Source organism: Sciurus carolinensis, chromosome 5 (genome assembly GCF_902686445.1).
Source record: "Sciurus carolinensis chromosome 5, mSciCar1.2, whole genome shotgun sequence".
In the NCBI taxonomy this organism is placed as follows: Eukaryota; Metazoa; Chordata; class Mammalia; order Rodentia; family Sciuridae; genus Sciurus; species Sciurus carolinensis.
Window position 1 is genome coordinate 87,859,070 of NC_062217.1, and position 12,528 is coordinate 87,871,597.

Here is a 12,528-nt window from a genome sequence, read left to right on the forward strand (position 1 = left end):
CCAAGTAGTAAAAGTTAACCTTTACCACACTGCAAGACCAGTTCTAATAGCGACATGACAGCAATAGAATTGACAGAAAAGAGGGTTTTCTTCCCCCTCCAACTCAGTGGTAAAAGAGGACTGTCTTCCTTGAATCTAAGGAATTCATTGGTACTGGGGAGATTCAAGAAGGATGGTGGAAAAGTTAGCTCCCAGGGAAAAGTAAGGAGATTTCTTACTAAACAACATTTCAAGACACAAATACCTAATTAGAAAAATCAAAGTTGTGACACTCTGTTTTCCATGGGTAGACATTATATTTGGAATGAAGTGAATAATTCTGGCATCTATAGGGATAAAAGTTTTAAAAGTTCTGAGATATGGGCTGAAGCTGTATCTAAGTGGTAGAGTATTTGTTTGAGGAACTGGATTCAATCCCCAAAACTAGCAGAAAAAGAAAAAAAGAAAGTTCTGCAATGAATCCTGCACTAATCACTACCTTCAAATTAGCTTAGACTTTTGTGGTGTTTATTGTTGATGAAGATACTCAGAGACTGCTATTCTTAACAATTTGAATTATAAATACAGAAGTGATATGTAAGATGCAAAAGTACTTATTCTGAACCTCCACTTAATTTTGATTATTATTTTAATTAAAACACTTACATATTGCAGCCACTGGCAACAGAATAACATAATGCAGTCCCTCCATTCTGATCTTCTGCAAAGACATCAACCCCTTCTTCAATAAGAAGCTTGATTATGCCTGGGGATTCATATTGCACAGCAAGCATGAGGGCCGTTCTAAAATAACAGAGATCACTTTGTCATTAGGTACTTTAATAAAGATGTGTAAAGAGATAATTTGATGTATTTGATGTATCAATTCCATATCTTGTTTTACATATACTAACACACAAACATATTGAGGGATCATCTGTGCAAATCATCTTTAAGTCTAAAAGAAAAAACAATAAAGAGGAAGCCTCTTGTCCCAATGGGGAATTACATAGTAGAAGTTATAAACATAAAATCTCTTGATGGACAATAACTGTGAAGAGGCTAACTATCTGAAGCAGATTAAAGATTCCAATGAAGAATGCTCCGTTTCTTCCTTACTTTGATGTATATATTGTAACTCATAATCAGCTAAAAGTCATCAAATAAAGACTGTGAGCAGACTTTAAACAATAATAATAATAATGGAGATAATAAGTCATTATTGCTTCAGTTAATTACAAGGAAAAGCATTTGCTGTGTAATGAAATAAATGCTATTATTTATCATCTCTCACGACCCTTGAAGCATGTTTCACTTTTTTTCATATCAGGAAATATGTGATAAGTAATGTTTCCAAAGGGTTATACTTTGTAACTAGGAAAGTTAGATATGCAACCCAGTTAAGTGTGAATTTAAAGCTTATCTCCTTTCTATTCACTGCACACCTATGTTTTATCTTCATTAAAGGAAATGTTTATGCCATTTAAACTTTTTTCTTCCCCCAGCCCTTGCCAATTAGACATAAAAGCATCAGGGCTGGGGATGTAGCTCAGTGGCACAGCACTTGCCTACCACATGTGAGGCATTGGGTTTGATCCTCAGCATCACACAAAAATGAATAAATGAAGGTATTTGTGTTCATCTACAACTAAAAAATTTTTTTAAAAGAATGAAAATCCTCAAAATACATTGGCAAATAAACAACATCTAGCAGTAGCAATTAAGGCTCACTTAGGATTAAAGCTAACATCAATATTCTTCAAAAAAAATCAATTTAGAGTAAGCCAAAAGAAAAAATTATTATCAAAGCCTATTTATGCTCAATATACCCATTTTAAAGGAAAAGCATCTGAGGAATAGAAGTTAAAAATAAAATAGAGAGGTCAAGAAATTCATTATTCAACAAAAAAATGCTAAATCCATACTTATTTAAAACTTTAGATAACATATGATCATGTTGCTTTAGTCAGTTTTTCACTGCTGTGCCTGAAGGACCTGAGCAGCACAACTGTAGAGGAGAAAAGGTTTAATTGAAGGCTCATGGTTTCAGGGGTCTTAGTCCATAGAAGCTTGGCTCCAATTCTCAGGGCTCAAGGGGAGGCTTAACATCATGAAGAGAGAATATGGCAAAGGGAAGCAGCCCACATCATGGTGTTTAGGAAGCAAAGAAAGGTCTCCACTGGCCAGATAGAAATATATACCACAAGCCACACTCCCAACTCCCACCTCTTCGGTTACCAATGATTTAATCCCTATCATGGGATTAATTCACTGATTAAGATTCTCACAATCCTATCATTTTTCCTCTGAACCATCTTGCATTGTCTCACACATGTGCTTTTGGGGGACATCTCATATCCAAACCATAACACATGTGAACAACAAAACCAACTATTTCTATCCAAAATATGAATTGTGTTCTTATATTTTATTTATCCCAAAACTTATAAGTTAATATTTTCCTTCCCATTAATTTAATATTTGACCTGATTGAATAAACTACTGTACCTGCCCCTATTATCAACTGCATGTACATTTGCTTTTGCCTTAATTAAAAATTCTGCCATATGGTGTTTGTTTTCCTTTAGGGCAAGTAAAAGTGGTGTGTGGTCATCCTGGAAAACAAGAACAACAATTTAATAACAGAATTGTTTATTTCTCAATCGAACTGAAAATCTTATAACAGACCATATGAACATTAACATATACTATATAAAGTAATTGAAGGGCAGCCTCTTCCTTCTACTATCCTACACTTGCACACAAACTGCTCTTTCACTTTAAAATGCCCTCCTCTGTCTAGAAGGGTGCATGAACTCCAATCATCTCCCAAACTTGTTTCAAAGTTTTACTCTTTCCAGGGATTTTTGCCTCTATCACAGACTTTATCATGGTATCTTGATTTAGGTGATTGCCACTGGCCCCCATCAATAAGAAAATTCTTGAGGACAGAGACTGCATCTTTATTGTCAATGACGCCACATCTAAAACACAGTAGTCAAAGGACTTTAGTATCTTACTGAATTAATGACCTAAACTTCCATCTATAGAGCAGGGCTTATCAATCTATATTCCAAAGAATTTCCACTTTTCCAGAAGTACCAAGCCTAATCAGAAAATTTCCTTGATGCACTATAAGAGAAATACTACAAAGTTATGCATCAAGCATCCAGTGATAAGGAAATATCTTTACCATTGACAACACCTAGTTGACAATGCTTACTCATAGTAGACATTCACATTTGGAGAACTCAAGTTGCAGGAATACAGCTCAGAATTTTCCAGTATCATGGGAGGTTCCTTTATGCTACAAAAACCCTTTTGATTCTCTTCTATTTAGTGTCAATATCCTAAACAACAATATAAGGCACTTCTTCTCCACATGGGTCTCTAGGAAAATGAGCTCTGAGTTAAAAGAGAGAGACTTCAAATTAACTTTGATTCATTTGGTACCTGTGTTTTCTCCTATAAAAGGTGAAAGACCTTAAAATTAAAGTTAATACAAAATGTATTCTCAGTTGTAATAATCATCCTGGAACCCTAAAGCACATCCATTTTATCAAATTCTTTTTCATTCTGGTTCCATTTGAATTGCTACTTAAATTTATTTATAATTTTAGGCATAATAGAATTCAGATAATGTGTGTATTGACAAAAAGTTTTATATTGACTCACATGGATTTTATAAGTGTCATAAAAGAATAAAGCACCCACAAGTTTAAGAGACAAAGCTGAAGACAAAATAATTCTGCTTGCACTATGTATATACTATCCAACTCTAACTATGAGTGACCTAATGAAAGTTACAGAAATTCTAATGGGAATATAACTTTTGTAGTATACATAAGGAAAACGTTTTAAAAACATCAATTTCTAAATTCTAAAATTCAATTCCATTTAAGAGATTAATCTATTCCACAAGCCATATCCATGTAAATGAATAGAAACTATCATGAAAACCAGGAAATTTTATCAAAATGTACTATAAAACAGGTGTTATAAAAATTTTATAGAGGCAAAGTACAAGATTCTGAGTGAATGAATGCTGCAGCTTGTTGGCAGAAAACTGGAGAATACACATGCCTGGTATGAAGGGGGCAGGCACCATGAGCACAGCACACCACACAGTAACATGTACTCAAAGGAGACCCCATGAGGTGCTTTAAAAGAAATTTAAACTCCAAATTTCTGCATGAATCTCCTGAATTTTAAATGTTGGCTCAACTCACCTAAATTTGTATTAATTAAATATACCCATGAGATGAAAATAGTTTCAAAATTTGCTACTGTTCTAACCAAGGAAACCCTTATTATAAACATTTGTTGACATGTCACTGTTGAAAGAAATGTATTTCAAATATTTTGAAAATAAAAGTGGTGAACGTATACCTTGTTTTGGGCTTCAATATTTGCATTATGTGACAGTAGTTTTGCTGCTATTGATGTGTTGTCAGTATAAACAGCGTGATGGAGAGGAGTTTCACCATTGGGGTCCTGAACATTTAGATCAGCACCATTTTCAAGAAGAATAGTTACACATTCCTCTTCCTGCTGTTGAATGGCCTGTTGGTTTGATACCAAGAAATAGATTGTCAGGTTCAAGAATTCAAGACAAAAGTTCCACAGGTTTTGCTAATTAGTTATATTCCAATGATATTAATCAAATTTTATTCTAAGTATGTAAATCTAACTCATCCCCTGCAGAAATACTTTGTTACATCTACCTTAATCAGAGGTGTGTTGTTGTCACTGTCACAGAGGTGAATGTTGCATTTCATCATTACTAGAAGAGCCACCACTTTTCCCTGACCATAGGCACATGCATAATGTAGAGGGGTTCTATGAAAGCAAGAGGATTTGTTAGGAGGTCATAGAACTCCCACTTAAAACAATTATTCATACCATTGTGAACATTAAATAGCATGCAATTCCTCTCTCTTCAAAACAATTTCTCCAGAAGAAACAATATTTATTAGCTGTTATTACTAAATTAATGAAGGATCAGTTTATTCTAGCATCCTATTCCACTGACTTCTTTCCTTTCCCCTGCCCACCACTGTAGAGGATCAGTCTGAAGGTCACTCAATACTGAGCCATATCCAGAACACTTTTAATTTTTCATTTTGTGATAGGGTCTCACTAAGTTTCCCAGCTCATCTTGAACTTGCAATCTTTCTGCCTCAACCTCCCAAATCACTAGGATTACCAGCATATAACATTACTTCTATCCCCATTGAATCTTGAAGTTGATCTGGAAGATTAAAAGTATCATAATAGCCAAATAAAAAAAAGCAATCCTGGGAAGGAAGAGTGATACAGGAGGTATCACCATACCAGATTTTAAACCCTTCTATAGAGCAAGAGTAATAAAAATGACATGGTATTGGCACCAAAATAGACACGTAGACAATGATACAGAATAGAAGACACAGAGATAAACCCACCTACTTACAGTTATCTCATACTAGACAGAGGTGCCTAGCACAAACACTGGAGAATAGATAGCCTCTTCAACAAATGGTGCTGGCAAAACTGGAAATCTTTATGCAGGAAAATGCAATTAAATTCCTATCTCTGACCCCGTACAAAACTCAAATCAAAAAGGATCAAGGATCTAGGAACAAGATCTGAGACCCTTCACCAAACAGAAGAAAGAGTAGGCCCTCATCTTCTTCATGTTGGCTTAGGACCAGACTTCCATAACAAGACCCCCCAGAGCACAAGACATAAAAGCAAGAATCACTAAATGGGATGGATTCAAACTAAAGAGCTATTTCTCAACAAAGGAAATAATCTATGATGTGAAGAGAGAGCCTACAGAGTGGGATAAAATATTTTCCACACACACTTCAGACAGAGCACTAATGTACAAAATATATGAAGCAGTTCAAAAGCTTTACACAAAAAATACAATCAAACAAGTCAATAAAAGGGCTATGGACCTGGGTAGACCTTTCACAGAAGAAGACAGAAAGGTTATGCACAAATATGTGGAAAAGTGCTCATCATCTCTAGAACTAAGAGAAATGCAAATGAAAACCACCCTAAGATTTCACCTAACTCCAACTAGAATGGCTATTACCAAGAACCCAAGCAGTAATAAGGGTTGCTGAGAATGCGGGGAGAAAGGTACTCTCATACATTGCTTGGGGAGATGCAGACTGGTACAGCCACTCTGGAAAGCAGTGTGGAGATTCCTCAGAAAACTTGGAATGGACACACCATTTGAAATAGCTCTCCCACTCCTCAGTTTATACCCACAGGACTTAAAATCTGTATACTACAGCAAAGCAGTCACGTCAAGGCTTATAACAGCTCAATTCACAATAACAGGATTGTGGAACCAAACTGAATGCCCTTCACTTGATGAATGGATAAAGAAACTATGGTATATAGACACAATGAAATACTACTCAACCATAAAAAAGAATAAAACTATGTCATTTGCTGGTCAACGGGTGGAGTTGGGGAATATCATGCTAACTGATATAAACCAATCCCAAAAAAACCAAAGGTGGAATGTATTCTCTGATATGTGGATGATGACACTTACTGGGGGAGGGAGGATTGTGGGGGGACAGTAAGGGAGAATGGAGGACCTTTGGATTGTATAGAGGGAAATGGGGTGGGAGGGGTGCTGGAAGGAAAGATAGTGGACAGAGACGGAGATTATTACCCTATGTACATCTATGATTACACAAATGGTGTGAATCTACATTGTGTACAACCAGAGAAATAAAAAGTTGTACACTGAAAAAGTTGTGTACAATGAATCAAAATGCAGTCTGTAAAAATGAAAGGAACATTTATTCATTAAAAATAATACTATCCAGCACAATGCTGTACCAGCAGATGTGGAGACAGAGGCAGGAAGATCGTGCATTTAAAACCAGTCTAAGCAAATTCAAAAGGCAGCAATCTATCAAGACCCTGTCTCTAATAAAATATTTTTGAAAGGTCCTGTGGATGTGGGTCCGTGGGGGCAAACCCCAGTGTGCAAAAAAGGAAGAAAATTAGAAAGAGGGAGAGAGAGAGAGAGAGAAAGAAAGAAAGAAAGAAAGAAAGAAAGAAAGAAAGAAAGAAAGAAAGAAAGAAAGAAAAAGAGAAAGAAAGAGAAACAAAGGAGGGAGGGAGGGAGGAAAGAAAGCAGGAAGGAAGGAAGGAAGGAAGGAAGGAAGGAAGGAAGGAAGGAAGGAAGGAAGGAAGGAAGGAAGGAAAGAGAAAAAATGAAAGAAAAAGAAAACGGCAGAGCTCAGAGCAAACTTCATGAGCTCCTGGAAGACACAACAGGAGGCGACAAGGCTCAGCACCATGGAGAGCGCTCCATTGCACTCAACTGTCATGCTGTCATGGCTGGCCGCCCAGGTGTCCTTAGGCCCCAGAGCCCCGGGTCTCTGGGGTTTGTCTTCCTTGCCAGGTAGGGCATAGTGCCGTGAGTACCTCTCTTTCTTAGGGTTCTGCTCCTCCCATTCGCTTTCTCCCGGCCCAAGGGCTCTATCAACCTAGGCAGCCCAGACCTGCAGCTAGTTTCCACACATGTTGCAAGACTGCTGGAGGACAGAACTGCACAACAAAGGTCAAGGAAGAGGTTTTGCTGTTCAGTTGTCCCTCTACCCCAGTGGATACCCCTCCCAAGTAGGGAAGGGTCCTTTCTATACTTGCAGCCACCTACCTAACAGAAGTCCAAATGCATTGGGGGTAGGCCCAAGGGGGAAAAACTGCAAAAACAAAACAAGAGGGAAAACACACCATCTTCCCACTTCGAAGAATCCTTATAAGGACGCTCAGTCAACTCGATGTACTCCTACATACAGGCCAACAAATGAATAGAGGTGTGGGTCTATAAGAGCAATATTTTTCTCATATTGCATTTCCCTACAAGATATATAACATGCTTTTTCCTTCATAAAATATTCTTTCCTACTTTATAGTAAGACCTCACTATAGGGTTAGGGTGAGGGTTAGGATTAGGATGAGGAATGGTTTCTCCTAGAAGCGGGCTGGGAAAGTAGGCAGGCTAGCCTCCTCCAACCACAGGTCAATAGACTTCGCCCAAACCATCCCAACTCTGCCTCTTGCCTAGCTCTGTCCCTGAGGCTGGAGATTGCTGAAAGCAGGACCTTTGCAGGACAGGAGGGAGGTAAAGAGAAGCACACCAAGTTGGCCCTGGTCCAGGTTGACGCTGCTAGTCCACGCCCACTGGGTCAGGCACGCCCCTCGGACCTGTCAGGAGGCATGCTCCCGCCCGCTACACGCCCTCTGACCACTTTCTCTCCCTCCCCACTACTTTCCAGGTGAAGCCCGCCTGCCCATTCCCTGGGTGAGCAGATCTTCAGAGCTCCCAGCCTCCTGAAGGCTTTCCTCTGCACCTGGGACACCCGCTAAACTGGGTTTCTCTGTAGCTGCTCATTAGGACAGCCTGGGAGACAGACTGCCCCCAGGTCTACAGGTACTAAGGTGTGCTGAGGACTCCCTGGGCATACGAAAGCCAAGCATCTTGGTGAAGGAAGACCTGGCCACCCATCTGCCCTGTCCCCTCAAGGGCATGGCTGGGATGGTGCAGGCTTTTACCTATTGGACCTACCTTCCCCGGTAGTCCCCTTGCCTCTGGAACCCCAGGACTCCCAGACTCTATTACCTGTTCTTCTTGTCTATGTCATTGACATGACAGCCCCCGCGAACAAGGAGACGCCTTACTCCTTTTACATCACCGTTCCTGGCAGCTTTATGAATTCTCCCGATTGGGTCGTATCCATCAACTTTAGACCGGGCGCCTACCGCAGCAAATGTCTTCCGCCTCGAGGTCATCCTCGGGCATCAGAGACCTTGTCCCTTCCACTTGACCTTTCTCTGCCTCTGGGACCCACTAAGGGGGTTATGGACGGGCTAATTTAGTTTGTCCACAGCTTAGAACAGGGGTCCGCCGGGCTTCGGTATAGGCCAACAACCAAATAGTCGTTGCGCATTAACGTTGCACACACGTGCACACCAGCGCCACGGGATCTGTCCAACTGGCGGTGATCACGAGCTTGGAAGCTGAGCCGCACCAGCGCCAGTCAGCGCGCGGGGCTCTACCACCCAGTTAGAAGGTGGAGGTGGACACTGGGGTCAAAGGAGCGGACCGCTGTCTGCCGAGGTCGAGGCTGTCACGAGTAGACCACGCCCACCGGGTCAGGCACGCCCCTGGGTCCTGTCAGGAGGTGCGTTCCAGCCCTCCGTTGACCCTCTGGCCGCTCCGCCCCTCCCTCTTGCCTTCCAGGTGCAGCCCCGCCCCGCCCTCTCCCTAGGTGAGAGGATCTTCAGAGCTCCCAGCCTCCTGCAGGCTTTCCTCTGCACCTGGGACACCCGCTAAACTGGGTTTCTCTGTAGCTGCTCATTAGGAAGGCCTGGGCGAACAGGTACTAAGGCGTGCTGAGGACTCCCTGGGCATATAAAAGCCACGCATCTTAGTGAAGGAAGACCTGGCCACCCATCTGCCCTGTCCCGTCCAGGGCATGACCAGGATGGTGCAGGTTTTACCTATTGGATCCCGCCTTCCCGGTAGTCCCCTTGCCTCTGGAACCCCAGGACTCCCAGACTCTATTACCTGTTCTTCTTGTCTGTGTCATTGACATGACAGCCCCCGCGAACAAGGAGACGCCTTACTCCTTTTACATCACCGTTCCTGGCAGCTTTATGGATTCTCCCGATGGGGTCGTATCCGTCAACTTTAGACCGGGCGCCGACGGCAGCAAATGTCTTCCGCCTCGAGGTCATCCTCGGGCATCAGAGACCTTGTCCCTTCCACTTGACCTTTCTCTGCCTCTGGGACCCACTAAGGGGGTTATGGACGGGCTAATTTAGTCTGTCCACAGCCTAGAACAGGGGCCCGCCGGGCTTCAGTATAGGCCAACAACCAAATAGTCGTTGCGCATTAACGTTGCACACACGTGCACACCAGCGCCACGGGATCTGTCCAACTGGTGGTGATCACGAGCCTGGAAGCTGAGCCGCGCCAGCACCAGCCAGGGCGGGTGGCTCTACCACCCAGTTAGAAGGTGGAGGTGGGACACGTGGTCAAAGGGGCGAACCGCTTTCTGCCCAGGTCGAGGCTGTCACGGGTAGACCACGCCCACCGGGTCAGGCACGCCCCAGGTACCTGTCAGGAGTCGCGCTCCCGCCCTCCCAGGACCTCTGGCCTCTCTCTCCCAGACTCGCCTTCCTTCCAGGTGCGGCCCCGCCCTGTCCTCTCCCCGCTGTGAGCAGAGTTTTCAGGGCTCCCAGACTCCTGCAGGCTTTCCTCTGCACCTGGGAAACCCACTAACCTGGTTTTCTCTCTAGCTGCTCCTTAGGAAGGCCTGCGCAACAGACTGCCCCCAGGTCTACTGGTACTCTGGCGTGCTGAGTACTCCCTGGGCATATGAAAGACTTGCATCTTGGTGAAGGAAGACTTGGCCACCCATTTGCCCTGTCCCCTACAGGTCATGGCCAGGATAGTGCAGGCTTTCCCTCATCCGTCCCGCCTTCCCTCGTAAACCCCTTGCCTCTGGGGCTCCAGGACTCCCAGACTCTATTATCTGTTCTTCTTGTCTATGTCATTGACATGACAGTCCCTGGGAACAAGGAGACACCTCTCTCCTTTTACATCACCGTCCCTGGCAGCTTTATAGATTCTCAAACCACCCTAAGATTTCACCTAACTCCAATTAGAAGGGTTATTATCAAGAACACAAACAATAATAACGGTTTTCTTGGGTGGGGGGAGAAAGGCACACTCATACATTGCTTGTTGAGATGCAGGCTGGTAAAGCTACTGTGGAAAGCAGTGTGGAAATTCCTCAGAAAATATGGAATAGACCCACCTCTTGATATTACTGTTTTAAAAATTGAATCTGAAAACTCGTTAAAGAATGTGGTAATTAATTATTTATAATAGAAATTATAAATTTTAGAAAACTTTGCTAAATTTTCCAATAATTATAAACTTGAACATTGCTTTCTCTATTTGTAAATCTCTTTTATGTCTGTTTGATCACATGTTAATTTCTTATATGTTCTTCTGTGTTGTTTGTGTTGTCTTAATTTGTTTTGGTTGCCGTATATGAAGAAAATGCAACCTCACTCAGATATGTAGTTGGAAAAGGGGGGAACACAAGAAACCTTTTTCATACAATGGGGAATTTTCTTCTTTCATACTGTACCAAAACTTGACAAGCAGAAGTGTTTAAGTAATAGTTGAAATGTGGAATCAGAATATATAGTGCTATTTCCTATGTTGTTTTGCATTCAAATTCAGGAGTCTATATTGCACTTGGTATGTGTCATGTGTCCACACCTCTTCTGTTCTATTAGGCACGGATCACTCTGAAAACAATGGTTACTGAGTTATGATGATTTTTCACATATCAAAGTTTCATTGTATAATATTAAGTATCACATACTAATTTCTTCACCAATCCTTCAGAAACACACTCAATACTTAAGTAATGTCAGTCTCACAGGGGCAGATACAAGTTCTCAAAATTTCTAATTTTTGTTTTAATGTTCAAATTTTATCACTGGAAACAAATACCATCAGATGTATTTCCTAAAGTAGGAGACTCACTTTTTTTCTCAGCTTTTCCTAAAATGAAAATCTCTGCAAAATACCTACCTCTAAATAACCTTGATATTACTGTCAGTCATTCTTTCAAGTAGAAACAGGGCTTCCTGAAAAAAAAGTCATTAGTATATGCTGCACCTGAACTTCAGGAGCCAGGGACTGATGCTCATACTCATAAGTTGTGATGCAGGGTAGAGTTTCACAGATGGCAGAATATTAAAACAGAATTATTAGAGAATTAAGCCTTAATAAATTAATGATTTTTATGCTTCCTCCAGGGTATTGTTAATTTGGGGTTTTGTTCTTTTTTTCCCCACAGGTTCCTGGCTATGGAAAATCTAAAGGTCTCCAGTGTCTTTATACCAATCCTGTAATTCCTGTTGAGTGACCAGTGTCTCTGCCATCATTGTTTCTGCCTCATTGCCTCATGTCATCACCATAAAACAGGCACTCAACACTTTATAGCACTTTGAAAATAGTTGGAACATGACCATGCATGTGCTTAGGGGCCCTAAGAGTCTCTAGACAGTATTTTGAGTCATGCCATTTTAGAAACAGAGGAGAAGACTGGGCCTCTTCCTTCCTTTGATTGCTATTCTAGCATTTTTCTTTCTGTATTTAACTTCTCTGTTCCTGTCCTGCATGATACGTGTGTGTGTGTGTGTGTGTGTGTGTGTGTGTGTGTTTGTGTGTGTGCATGTGTGCATGTGCATTCCCACACATGTGTTTGACTAGTGAATATTCAGGCTAATTGAAATTTAAGTGAATAGTTCATTTTTTATTGCAGAACATTTTCAGAAATCCTTTATAACTTCTTCAGTAGTTTTTATGAATTTTTTTGAGCATATATTTCTTCTTCTTTAGACAACCATTTTTTTCAAACTTCTTATTCCACTTAGACAACAAATCTTAAATCTGTATCTATATATCACAGAGATCTCACATATGCACATTGTATATATTCTGAA